Here is a 14,258-nt window from a genome sequence, read left to right as displayed (position 1 = left end):
AAATTAAACTGGCATGGAAAGCGAACTGCTGAGAAACAGCAAATTGCACAGGGGAGGATCCGCCAAGCTGCTGCAGGCTGGGGGAGTTTTACAGGGGTGCAGGGGCAGATCCTAGTGATCCCCTCTCCAGCATGGGTGTTTGGGGGTTCTCTCAATTCCTTACACATTCACCTCCAAGGGAACATGCTGAAATATAATTTGAGCCCCACAGTCAGGTGTTTTCACTTAATCTAAATTGCAGTCACATCCGCTTCCAATGTTCACTGTCATCTTCCCCCCTACCACACTTCTCCAGTTGTAAGTTTGGACAATTAAGCTAAATTTGAAACGAATTTAAAGCTACCCAGAGAAAATCCAACCACAGTAAACAACTGAAACAAGAAAGGGGACACGTTGCACACCCAAGCATCCAGCACAGAAAAGTGGTTTTCATTATCCTTTTCTTCCTTCAGACTGCACAACCTTAACACGAATGTTTTCCTATTTCTCAGTGGAAAAGACTGCCCAAGACAAGATGAAGAAAGGAAGCCCAGATTCTACCTGATCATTTCTTGAACGGCCACTTCCTCAATCAAAGCATGCAGCAATTACCTTCAAGATCCTGCCAGACTGCCTTCCCAGTACACATGGTCCAGCCTAAACATAGATTATTCTGTAATTTCTGTCTTTTGTAGAAGGGTAGACTTCCAGTGAGAGCTCTGCTACAGGACACTGCATACCGTGTCTAACCCCCTCTGCACATGAGTCAGAAAATGTTCTACAGAAGAAAATACCTCCCTGGAATATTAAAAACACCGAAACCTGCCACTTTAACTCTATTTGACTACTCTCACTAGAAAAGGCCACTACTATTTCCCCAACAGTGTTTTTCAACACATACAAAGAGCCGCACATGATGAGAGCGGCACAGAAACCAGCCTCGAACCAGAGCTGTGCCGATGTCACTTCATGCACAGGCTAAAAAAGAGCCCAACCCTGCAGACACTGACAGCAGGTTTTCCTTACAGGAGGAATCAGCCAAAACCTGACAAATGTAATTAACAGGTGAGGGAAGACATGCCCAAGACGACAAATCCATTTATTTGTATACTTATTTTTCCATTAAGATGATGTATTCTGGCATAATTTGCCATATCCAGCATTTCTGCCCTTATCTTTAACACATACACAAGTCTCCCTGCTGGCCTGGGAATATGAACAGAGCTCTTTTCCTAAACAATCTCATTTCTTTCTTAGTTTGCCTATCACTATTAATGGCTTGGGTTAACTAATTGAATTCAAGTTGCTTAATTGAAACATGTTAAGTGCAGCGCCTGTTTCTAATACAGCAGGAGGAAAAAAAAAGTTCCAGAGCTGTCTGCATTTGTTGGCAGTATTTATTTTTATTTTTTTACCTTGATGTAGAATCGGGTGTTCAAAACAATATTACTGAGACTATTCGAATTTCTGCCTAAGAATGAGAGGAGATATTCTTTTTGTACAACACCATTTCTGTAAATTTTGTTTAGCTTGCGTGGGATACAGTTAATTACAGTAATTTATCAAACTGGCACAAGGTAGTATTCACACAAAAAGTTTTTCCTGCAGTCAGAATCCCTAGTTTTATATGAGACTGGGTTGTGCTAATTGAATTTTCACTTGGGTAGATAAAATCTTTAACAACTCTGGAATAACTAAGTGCTCTTTGTTCACTGATGTGGATCAGAATGATTTACAGCACCTTTCACATAATCACGTTAATTTTGCTTTCATATGATTAATTAAAACAATATGTTCTTTCTTCGTAAAATAGAATTAGTGCACCCAAGGAGACAGGTTTTATTGCAAACTTCTTTTTCTGGTAATAAAAGCAATTTTTACGCACCATCTTTTTGGCAAAGAGAAGTAAACATGCTTTAGTGGGCAAGAAAACTGCAACGGGGGTCAGATCCCTTCATGGCGCATCAACAATGAATTTAGATTGTACCAAATAGGTTGTGAAGCAGAGAAAGACCACCGTGAAGCTGGCCTGGACATTGCAACACCAGAAAATCCCTTCCCACCTCAGCACATCTACAGCCAAATCGAACAACATACCTGCAACAAAAACAAACCCAGAGGATAAAATCGGATCACACCTGTGGTCCAAGCTCTAGATTCAGCCCAAACATGATTTTCCAGCACAGTTCAAGCATACTTAGGAGGATTAGGTTATCTGACCACGATGGTCATGCTGAGCCTGAACAATGTGAAGAAAAATAAGGCTAACTTAAAACCCTTTGGCAGAGCAAAGCCTATGTGCCGACTCCTTGACTCCCCACTCGGCTGCCAGGGCATGAAGCATCGTTTAGCCCTATAGATCAGCTATTGACAGGTCTGCAGATCACCTCAGTGCTCATCCTATGCCAGATTGCTTTTGATGTTATATCGACATTTCCCAGCAAGACCAACAAGCCCAGAACATTGTCAGCAGCATTAGAGTGCCACACCTCATCACATCAGTGCTCAGTAACAGAAGGGAATCAGCAGAGGGAAAAAGACAATAAAGGAAAACTTCTGTGGAACCATGGGATGTTTTCTGTGATCCGTCTCACCATCACACTGTGTTCCTTGATCAGAGGCTGTGCAGGCACCTCTGTATTAAAATTCACTGAAGAAAGTAAGATACTCAGGTCTGATCATCAGTGCATGGAAGCAGAGAGAAAGATATCTTCTGTCATGCATATTCAACTCAGCAACCTCCCCTGTGCAGTGTTTACCCACTCTTGGTTAAGTGGTTACCGAGAGCCACTGGTTAATCTTACATAGGCACAGGGACTAATGGTATGAACGAACTAGGAATTATAACAAAGATACATGTCGGAGACCTGAAACCACCCAGCTGCAGGTGATCGAGCTCAGCACAGGCTAACTCACCCAGAAGAGAGACCATGCTGAGCCAAAGTGTCAGAAAAAAGCAGCATGCTGTTGCATTTCACAACCCTTTTTGAGGCTAGCAGAGGGGTTTCTGCCCAGTGCTGTAACCTCCCAGGAAGGCAAACCATGAGCCCCTTGTACTTCCCTAACAGGCATGGAAACCAGAACCTAAACTGGGTTTGTGGAAAGTTCTGTGAATTAAATAATTATGATTTCAGCGAGAAATCCAAGCAGCAATGCAACTCAGCCTCCAGGTTGTGTCTGCAGGTACTTGGTTGTCACTGCCTGGGGTGGTCCAGGAATCCCCCATCAAATCCCTGCCATGGAGCGACCTGGAGGCAGTGGAGTGCTGCACAGCAAAGCCGTCGGTTGTTACAAGACTGGAAATTTTGGACAGTGCTGGAGATGGCCCCAGGCAGCTCGTGCTGTGCACAGATAAATTGATGGACACCACTTGTGGTGCAGATTAACCAGCTGCCTGGATTAACCCCCTGGGTGGAAAGCCTGGCAGGCCCCAACAGTTCCTGCTGCTGAAGTGACCACAGTGTGCATAGGTAACCACATAATCAGTGGGAACCCTTCCTGCAGATGCAGAAGTGGTCACTTAGGATCCATGCAGATGTCATAAGTGAACACAGAGGGGTCTTGCCCAGCATAACAGGTACCAGAGAAATAGAAATTGTTTTAAAGATCATTGTTTTGTTGTGTGGTGATTTTATTTTTTCCCCCAATTGTTTCTTCCCATTTTTATTATTGGGCCTTGGCAGGATTATTTACATCCTCTCCTTAAGGTAAATACTGATGAAATGCCCTGGATAACAAGACCTGTTACATGAGAACGGTGAAGCAGATCCCATGGGGGGCTCCGGAGGAGAGGCAGGTGCTCCAGCTGATGGCAGAAAGGGAAGAGGGAACCTTAAGAGACTCAAATGGCACCAGAGGAGTAATTTTGCAACCTGATGCATGAGGATGTAGATTCACAACTATCATTACCATTAGTGGCAATCATGTGGATGGCTAAACTCCCCACATACAGCACTGAATATTTACCTCCAAGTGCTCCCTTTGGTCTTATTTCACTCCAAGCCTGGATTGAGGTGCCAGCCTGCAAAGGTTATGCATTTCATAGTTTCAGGCCCACTGAGGTCATGGTATCACATCTCTGACTACAGATCTGGACTGAAGACTTTAAATGCATGAAACAGTGAAGGAAACAGTTGCCTGTAGGATTTCTTTGGTTTCATTCTCATTTTTACTGTAACTAAAAAAATATTCAAAACAAGATAAATATTTTCGTCCATCACCAAAAGATCTCAATTACTTTGCCTGAAGTGCACACATGTACCAGCAAAATGGTAAACAGCCTAGCATAAACGGCAAGTCATATAGAGCTACTCATGTGTAATCCTCAGAGCCCAGGTATCAAGAAATATCATCATGGCAAAAAAAAGCATTTCAAGCAGGTAGCCCACAAACCACATGGCCATACCACACAGAGAAACCTGCATAGAGACAGAAATATGAGGAGTGGAAAAAGAGCAATCACTTGGAAAAAATCAGCACCAGACAGATTGAAACAAACTATAATGAGTACTTGAACATAACATCAATGCTAAAATACAGCTGCAAGTACTAGACAGAAAACAAAATGCCTTCTGAAAAAAACTGTGAGAAGTTTAGACATCAAATAGAGACAGTCCATCAGCAGGTAAAGGGACTCAAGAAATCAACAAAAATTAGGACAAGCTGAGTATAGATTGAATAAGCACATCCACTGGTGCAAGGAAATACAAGTGCCCCCAGTGAACCTGGAAAAAGCGCTTTCTCAGGAAGGCAGCACAGTTAGTATGGATACTGAAATAATAGTATTTAAACCCAGTTCTGATTCCTGTAAAAGAAATGAAAAACAGGCCAACCAATGAATAAAATGAAGAGTTGCATAAGTGTGTTTCTGTACCTATCCAAAACTCTTCAAGGACTGTACAGGTTTTCTCTGACAGAGCTACTAGTAAATCCTGGGACACTTAAGCTGGAGGAGAACCTCTAGGCACTAGAGTGTTTGACAATTACAGGTAGCATGGCTTCCCCTTCTTTTTGTACTGCATGGATTAAAATATTTATATTGATTTTAAATAATTAGACAATATTTCTTGTAATCTATACAGCTATATTTGTCACCTGACAGACTATCACTGTTCTGCAAAAAGGTGAATAACCTACTTGGGTCAATGTGTTTAAAACACGATTGTGTTTTAAACAAGTCATATTTGAGCTGTAACACAGACAAACTTTTAAGAATAAACAAAAAACTGCTCACACTTGTATGGTTTTTCCAAGAGTTTTGGCAAGCAAGTGGTTAGAGACCAAGGTATAATGCAAGCCTGCAGTAGTTACATTAGCAGTGATGATGACTTAGGCAGAACAGCCAACCAGCTTTACAGAAAGCATGTTTATTTGGGTGGATCAGGTGTAGATGGCCATCTTCTCAGGAACTAATTAGAGCCCATGAAGCAAAATAGATTCTCTGTGACTAAGGGACCATCACTGCACTCTGCTGCAACTATCTCCACATTTCAGTTTGCTTTCTCCAGCAGAGATGGGTGCATGGTTGTTTAAAATAAATAAATAAATGCCTACTGCTACAAATAACTCGCTGTGCACACACTTGTCTCCCGGGCAGAGGATGATCAAAACAGCAAACAGCATGTGACAGCTCACTTAATGCATTTCATGGTGGTGCTCAGGGCTGTAGTCAAACTACCTACTATCAGACTAATTTAGGTGTCAGAACTACTTCTCTTTGGTGGATGATGAGCAATCTGCTGTCTGGGAGCCCTGGCCAGCTCCTGGTCCTATCCTCTCCAGGCTCTCCTGAACTCAGGTGACAGAGCAGCTGCAGCAGCTAAGGAAGCTGTTGAGGCTGGTGCGGTTATAGCCCTTGGATGCTCTTGTGCTGAGGGCAGCGTAAAAACCTCACCTGTAAAAACAGAGGGAGAACAGACCAAGGGGCTCATTTCAGCTAAGGGTAGTCAGTCAGTGGTCGGACACCATGGTCAGTCCTCATCCCCTTGCTGTCATGGGCCCACCGGAGCCAGAGCCCACCACGTGCTACAGACCATGGCCTCCTCCCCCATCACCTGGCATTCTCTGCTTCCGTAAAATTAATTTGATGACTGAATTAAACTAATAATTGCCTCATTTCCAAGTATGGTCTCCCAGTACACTTGACTTAAAACAGGCTCCTCTTGGGAGGTGCCAGGGAGATCTAGCTGTATTACTTATGGAATCTGGGCTAAGTTAATTAATTTTTGAGGGAAAATGCTCAGTTTCACAGATGGTAGCTGCCTGTTTCTTGTGTAGCCAGGGCCACACACAGTCGCTGATATCTGCACTGCCATCAACACCCAAAGTAGCCCTGAGGTCACTGCTAGGGCTTCTTCCAGCAAGCTCCCTAGGGAAGGCTACTCTTCTGCTCTCTCCACCTAAGGAAAAGGGCACATCTTGGATATCCAGATCATTTCCTACAGGTCAAACCATTTCCTACTGCTCAAACCACTAGGTACATACTGAACCCTGTGTTGCAAAATAAACAGGGGCTCTGATTTCACATGAGATTAGATACTAAGATGACACACAAAATGTAAATGAGCCAGTGTTTTGTGTCTTGTCACCAAGCAGGGTGGATAGGACCATCTCATCCCTACAGCTCACCAGAAACCCCAGCAGGTACTTCAGTCAACAGAGAATGAAACTCAGCAGTAAAGATGCATCTTGGAGCTTAAGGCAATGGTTCATTCTAGACACTCGTTTTCACTAATGAGGCCAAGGACCAGAAAATCCAAAAGCAGAGTGAACCCACCCACCCAGCAGTGGGGCCAGGCAAGTCGTTAGCAGTCAGCCTGGTACCTTACTGCAATCCACTTGTGACTCCCATTGGGACACAAAGGAGGGCTCAAAGAGGAGTTCTACTCAGCAATGCTGACATTATAAGGCCTCCAGCACACTATTAGAGTCCTGGTACTCTCTCTAGGACCACATACTGTTATTTGCAATACAGTTGAGCTATGCTTAAAATGAGGACTTGTGAAAGGAACAGGCTACCATAAAAAGAATTAATTTTCTGTACTTCAGATCAGAGCTGCAGCACTCAAGTGAGTCCTTTGGAAATGAATAACTGAAAAGCAATAAACCTATTAAAAGAATAAACTTTTACTGCACCAAAAGGATGAAATAGTGACCTGTCACATGAACAGCTCAGTTAAATGAATACATTTTCTGTTTCACAAATCAAAGCACATTTCCTAGGGAAATAGACCTTTTTTGAACAAATGCCTGTTTTAGGATTAGGCAAGTTGGAACCGTAGCTCCACTTTACAACATGTCTATGCATTAAGCAGATTTTTACTAGAGCAAAGTTATGGATGTAGTTAGCCAAAAAAATTAAAAGAGGATGATCAGAATAGTTAGGTATTAAAGACTGACTGAGACTATTCTGCATGCAAAGTGCTCGAGCTGGTGCCTTCAGTCAGTGGCATGCTGTTGTTGGCTGGTGCCCAGGATGCAGGGCTTCAGGTGGAGGCACAGACTGCTCAAAGACTGGTGCTCCATTTCCCAGGGATGCTGTTGCTCCTGTCTGTTCCTGGCCAGTGATGGCTATGGAGTTTGCACCTCCAGCAAGGGCACATCCATTTCATTTAAAGCTCTGCTCCCCCATTCCTTAAGTGTCACAGCTTTCACAGGTGGTTCTGCCATCAGGACCTCCACCTGCTTACACAGGTCCTGTGCATCAGCTGTCTCTCTCTTCAATATTCTCAATACCAGTACTTATTTAAGTGTGTGCAGTTCTAGAGAAGTCCTAGGATTTCGTGACAAGAAAAAAGTTTGGATTTCCTTCCTACCTGAAGCAGACTGATCAGATATTGTCAATCCAGCTATGTACCGGAAAGTAGGAGGCTCAGGCATTTAAAAGCAAACAGATATTTCTAGGAGCTACAGACATCAAAAATCATCAGTCAAGTACTCAAAATGGCAGAATAAGCGATGGTTACATGCACTCAAACCCCGCCCTGTGATGGTGAGGGTGAAGTCTGCGTTTCCCACAGCCCACACAAATTCATCCACTCCCCCCACAACAAGATTTGGTTTACCTAGAAATTATGTGTTCAGATTCTGATGAGCTCTCACTGCTTTTTAATCTATTGCTTGAGGATTTTCTCTTGCAGGGAGCATTTGACACAGCAAGAGGCAGCGCTGCCTGGCAAAACCCAACTTGCCTATTTTTACAGAGGCTGTGTTTGAGCATCCATCAGGTGTGCTGTTCACACAGCCAAGACACGCTGCTACCTGGCACGTTTGGCAGATATCAGAGTGCTGTCTCTCACTCAGAGAGAATGTTTCTTCTTCTGTCGCTGCCTACACGAAGGAGAAACATGAGGAGACAGCCCTTCCTCCTCACACTGCTTTTGTGCTTCATGGTAGTGGCATTGCTGAGCCCTACAAAGTCTCCAGCTCATTCTCGCTCTGAACAGGATAAGGTTCAACATTTTTATTCCACCTGTAATAACATGGAGACTGGTATTTAATTTTTAATGTTGGCTTAAAACCCAGGTGGTTGCTAGGCTTTACTTATCAGCAAAATCTGTCTCCTTTATGGAGAATTAGAGAGTTCAGGAGTCCAGCACTACTGCTTGCAACTAATGCGTTCCTCCCCCTCTTCCTCTCTCAAACATCCTTTCAATTTTGCTGGACTAAAGGCAAGGGTAAGGTCAGGCATCTGATGGGGCTCCTGGGATACTGCAGGGGCCATAAACCAACAGGAATTAACGCAGGATATATATATATATACACTAGGTTATCAAACCCATTTCCTGGCCAGTGCAGTTTAGCAGCCCATGACACATTCCCGCATGCTTTATCTGCAGGTCCTGAAGAGAGCTTGTAGCTATTAGTTCTGGTCACTAGGACTTTGCAGCTCTTCAGATGACCTGCAGGCTGGTTTGATCCTACACCTACAAAGGCTATCTTATCTAAAGAAAAAAAAAAATCAGCATATAAAGGAATAGATAAGATATTCCTGCAGAGCTGAGTCCCCGAGGTTTTAGGGTTTCATGCACTACCAGCAAGTTCATTGTACTTGTGAGATCTGCCCATACAACCAGTTTTAAAACCCACATTAGAGAACAGCCTGCTTTTTCTTTGGATTTTCAAAAGGGAAAGATCTAGAGGCTGGAATGGAAGAAGGGGAAGAGAAAAAAAACACAAATAGGACCAGTTCCAAGAATATCAGCTACTTGTCAGCTCTGCAAAATATCTGTTAATTTATAGAGGAGAAGTGTGTAGGTTCTTTCAAAGCCATACATCAAAGCTTTCTCCTATGATACCTAGCTTTATTCAGCCTTCATATTATGGACCAAATTGGATTTCCCTGGTTCCGCATAAACCACATAAGAGTGATGTACACTGTGATTTATTGCTGTAAGTGCTTAAAATGCCTCCCACTAAATTTGTTGTGACCTTATCACACTATTAAAACCCGAAGTAAATAAGTGCAGCGAGTAAAGGTTAACAACACACCAAATAAAACAAACAGCAAGCAGAGGGGATGGGACCTACTCGCTCACATCACTGGCACGCTCCAGGGAATGAAATTGCTGCATGGTCTGGCAGCAGCAGGGTAGAGCCCAGAGGATGAAGAGCCTTAGAAATGGCAGAGATACAGAATGGGTTTTAATTCCCCAGCCCACAGCCCTCCAGCCCACCAAGCACAACAGCCTTGCACTGCATTTTGCAAGGACAAATTTTCCCAGATCAGGCCTCATAAAAGAAAACGGCATCTCTATCTCCAGCCCAGGCACGTGGGTGAAGAGTAGAGCAGCAGCACAGAGGATCACAGCGCTATCTCCCCACAGGGAGCCTGCATCTAGGATCAAAGGCCAAAACCACTGAGGAGAACCCATTACAAAAGCATTAAGGATTACAAGTATTGCCAGGAGGTAAGTAAGCATCTAGCAGCCTTCAAAGATGGGCCTGGTGGAGAGTGTACAATTTATTTGCTTGCATCAGCCAGATCCCTCTTCCTAATCATGGAGAGATGTCCCACCCCATCATACTCAAAACAATGAGTAACAAAACAGGCAGGTTTGTGAAGACCTGGGTGCCACACAGAGCTCTTCACCTTCTCCTTGAGAAAGATCCCCTGAGCTACAAACTCCCAACACTCACAGGGAGGCAGCCTCCACATACCACAAGCACAACTCCTCTGGCTAGCTAAAGCCAAAGAGCTGAGCTGCTTCCACACAAGGTGAAAGGGCAGAGCTGCCCATTTCTGGAGCAGACTTAAGCCATCAGATAGCAAATAACACATCAACAGAAAAGTTATTATTGTCTCTATTTTCAGCACACCAGTTAGCACCCCTGTCCAGACAGTATTGAATTCTTAAGGAATAGCTGTGCTCCTACACGAAGAGCCTTTAAAGGAGCAAACCTCACACTGATTTGAAAGAGTCATCAAGGACAAATTTACCACGGCAATTTAAATGAGGGTTCGGTCTTTTATCCATGTATTTTCTCTAAAATATTTTTTCCAGAAGACCACACCTAGGTCACACATACATTCATATCCTTCCAGTACCTAAAAGAGGCTGCAGGAAAGTTGGAGAGGGACTCTTTATGAGGAAGTGTAGGGATAGGACAAGGGGTAATGGCTTTAAACTAAAACAGGGGAGGTTTAGATTAGATATTCAGAAGAAATTCTTTGCTATAAGGGTGGTGAGGCCCAGGCACAGGCTGCCCAGAGAACCTATGGCTGCCCCACTCCTGGCAGTGCCCAAGGCCAGGCTGGATGGGGCTGGGGGCAACCTGGTGTGGTGGAGGTGTCCATGCCCACTGCAGGGGGTAGAACTGGGTGGGCTTTAAGGTGCCTTCCTACCCAAACCATTCTATGATACCTTCTATTGTCTGCTCAGAGATTTACAAGTTATCAAATACCTGAATAAGAATAGCATCACTAATTAGAGAAGCCCTTAAAGAAACATGAACAACATACGAACAAATCCAGATTGACCCAAGCAAGCGAATAGTTTAAGCCACTGTTTGAAATGGTTTCCTTGCTGTTTTCCTGCTGAGGGAGATAATTTTGTTCCCAGGTGCTTTTCATTACAACCACCAATTAATTAAAAAAAGGCATTGCATAACTCAGAGCAACAGGATACACATACCCCAAAAGGGAGAACTTCTTCAAAGTAAAAGCAAAATTATAAAAATAAAAATCATTAAGAAGACTCAAAAAGAGCACTTGAAGTCTCCAAGACAAAAGAAAAAACGATCTTGAATAAAAGTTGAAGCAGACTTTGTTAGTTGGCCTCTGCATTCAGCGCAATTACAAAAGGTTTCTTGTTCTGTAATAAATATTTCTCTGACATCCTAGGTAAGTATGAAGTTCTGAAAGTTTCCCCAAACATTAAACCGTTTGAATATAAAAACATAATACTCCAAACCATGCTTTCTTCTGATATATCAGTAAAAGCAAGGGAGAGTCAGGTCATTAGAATCTCCTTTTTACTTATTCTAACAGCAGTTGTGATAATAAATTCATTACTTCCATAATTACTCTATTATAATTTAGTAATAGGTTCACATTAATTTAAAAAATCTTACTATAAGGCATTATCCAAACAAAATAAGAAACAATTAAAATTAAATTAATCTAAAATCCTACTTACAAGGCATTACCCAAGAAAAAAAATAATATATACCATAAAACATATCTAAAATCCCATTAAAGATGATGACTTGGAGGCCAAAAAACATCTTAGAAGCACATATATGATATAACCAACTTTTTCTGCAGTATTTTTGGAGCAGGAGCAGACAGCCAGACACAGTGCTAGAAGAGAGGCCAGACAATAAGAAAGGCAACGAATCTAGCCTCTTATGGACACCACAGCTCCCCAGGGCTGGTCCCAGACCCCAGCCCACCACGTTGTTTCAGCCTGTCTCAGCCTCCCAAATGTTTTCTCAGGGAGTTATCACAGCAGTCACTCACTATGGTCAGGACGAGCCAGGACTCCTTAGGAAGCTCTTCGCAGGCTCCTACTACCTTCAAGCCTTGGGGTGAAGAAGTTCCTCCTCTAGCTGCAAAGAACCAGCACACCTCCTGCATTTGCCCTATGAGCCGCAGCAGGCTCTGAGTCCTCCCCAGGTGATCATAAGCATCACCTGAGCCTCCCGCCCCCTTCCAATGCCCTTTACCTCCTCACTGCTGGGCTAATCTGACTTTTCAGCACCCTAATCACACACACCTTAGTGGGTTTGATGTGGGTACTGCTTATTCAAAACCAGAGTGTCTCAACGAAAAAAAAAAAAAATTAAACAATCAGCACCCAATGCATGCACCTGCTTTGTTGAGTGTCCATGCACATCTCTTGCAGAAAGCGCAGCAGGTCTAAGATTGTCATTTGTTCCCTAAGGCTTCTGAGATCTTTGTGGCACAATCTTCTATCTTGAATCATAAACTGCTTTATTGTTTGCTACTTTGGGGAGTGTGTAGCTAAGTCCTGCCTTGGACTGCTCTTTTGAATTTCCCTCCTTGAGGTTATAGCAGCTCTTAAATTAAAACCCTCTAGTTGTTTTTTTTTTTGTGTGTTAAGTATGTGTCAAACTATTCTTGCTGCAGAGATGTATTTTCTCCACAGCAATGGAACTCACTGTGTTAGGGCAAAACAGCTGTGCAACAAAATACAGTGGTAACCCTAATGCACTTCTATAGTATGTCTCAATAACTAGGTCACATGCAGTATTAAGAAAAATGCTACAGATCAGATTCCCATCTGCCATGCCCCACAGAGGATCTAGGTTCTAACAGAATCATGGCAGATGAGTAACTTGATCCCAGTGTCCAGTTTTACGTTCGAGAATGTGTCCATGTTCAGAAACACATTAAAGCAAACACTTAACTCTACCCTTGTCAGTTAACTCCTGTCTCTGCTTTCCCGAAAAGAGTCATTAACTGCATTTCATCTGTTCAGTTCCAAAATCCTCAAATTCAGCTGCAAAAAAATGGAACCCCTTTGATCTCAGATTGCCGCTAATTCATAATTGATAACCCAAGCTGGAAGGAAGGGAAAAGCTTCGTCCCCATTAGTCGTTCCATTTAATATGTTCTGGTGCTTCAATTATGCAAAACCCAACTTTAAGGGTCTGACTGCCTTCCAAAATGTGAGTCAGTGGAGGAAAGAGAAAAACCCAGATCAAATTATTCCAGCTGTAAATCTTTGTAATAGCATAGATGTCATGAGAGTGACATCCAACATTGAACAATTCTGTTTGTTTTCTGAGCTGTTGCTTTGTAGAATTCCCAAGGCATCCATTAATGACTTCAGAGAGCTCAGCAGAGAAGGACTCATTCTCCCTCACTTACATTTTTTTGGTCAGGTCATTATGCTGCTTGCTGTAATGACCCTTTTTGGCTCAAGGCACTAAAAGCCTTGGAGTAATATATGTCCTGGTAAGTGAGAAGGAATAATTAACACAAGTTATTTTGTCCTTTACTTTGGAGAAGGCAACTTTCTGGAGACATTTAAATTATAAATGTTAAGAATATGAGTGCAATGAAGAAAACAGTAACATGCAGACAATGCTAGGCCAAAACATATTTTTCTACTGGGAGACTGACAGAAGCAAAACTATGCAGCAGGGAACTTGGTTAAAATGGCACAGGTGTATTCACCACCTTGCATAAATAACCAGCAATGAAAAATATTTATATGGCTGTACCCGTGTTTTGTCACACAGCAGGCTGTTTTGCTTAAAGAAAAGTCAATTGATTTATTGGACAAAACTCTTGGACGAAACTCTTGGACAAAACTATACAGCCATATAGCAAACTCCTAGGAATCAGAGGGCAATTAAAGAATGCAATTGCACAGGTGCAGTTTAAACAAGGTGAACTCATTTGTTACACAGGATGTCCCAGTGATTACCTGGATTACCTGCAGAGGACATTTAGGTTTGGTGGTTCTCCAGAATTCACCCAGACTAGCACAAAAAGAAAAGATGTAATTTGATTTCCTCTTAGTTTGTGCTAAGTGACTGCTGGAGGTCATGCTCTAGGAAAATGTGAACTCCAGTAGAAGGTTTTCCTGAATTAGGACCGTGATAAAGTCTCTTTTCTGGAGGTCATCACTACTTTTTCAGGGTCTCATAGGATCTCTACTCTGCCTGTCACTGATTTTCTAGAAACTTCATTCTCTTCCAGACTTCTCTTCCATCTGTGAAACGTGGTTAGCAGGTTCTAACACCACTGAGGAGTCTGGGAGATATGCAGACAGTGCAATCTGAATAAGCTTCCTTTCTGTGGTAAACTA

At 42.8% G+C, this 14,258-nt stretch overlaps 1 long non-coding RNA gene across 3 annotated transcripts in view; it reads right to left on the bottom strand.

The window, feature by feature from the left end:
* Positions 1-12,101, bottom strand: part of LOC121077985 — a 159,875-nt gene extending 147,774 nt beyond the window's left edge. For all 3 annotated transcript variants that reach the window (XR_005824403.1, XR_005824402.1, XR_005824401.1), the window contains exon 1: positions 11,939-12,101. This is a non-coding gene — a long non-coding RNA (uncharacterized LOC121077985). The remainder of the gene's footprint in view (positions 1-11,938) is intronic.
* Positions 12,102-14,258: the final 2,157 nt, after the last annotated feature.

Source organism: Cygnus olor, chromosome 14 (assembly GCF_009769625.2).
Source record: "Cygnus olor isolate bCygOlo1 chromosome 14, bCygOlo1.pri.v2, whole genome shotgun sequence".
Classification (NCBI taxonomy): domain Eukaryota; kingdom Metazoa; phylum Chordata; class Aves; order Anseriformes; family Anatidae; genus Cygnus; species Cygnus olor.
This window is presented reverse-complemented; position numbering and strand designations above follow the sequence as displayed.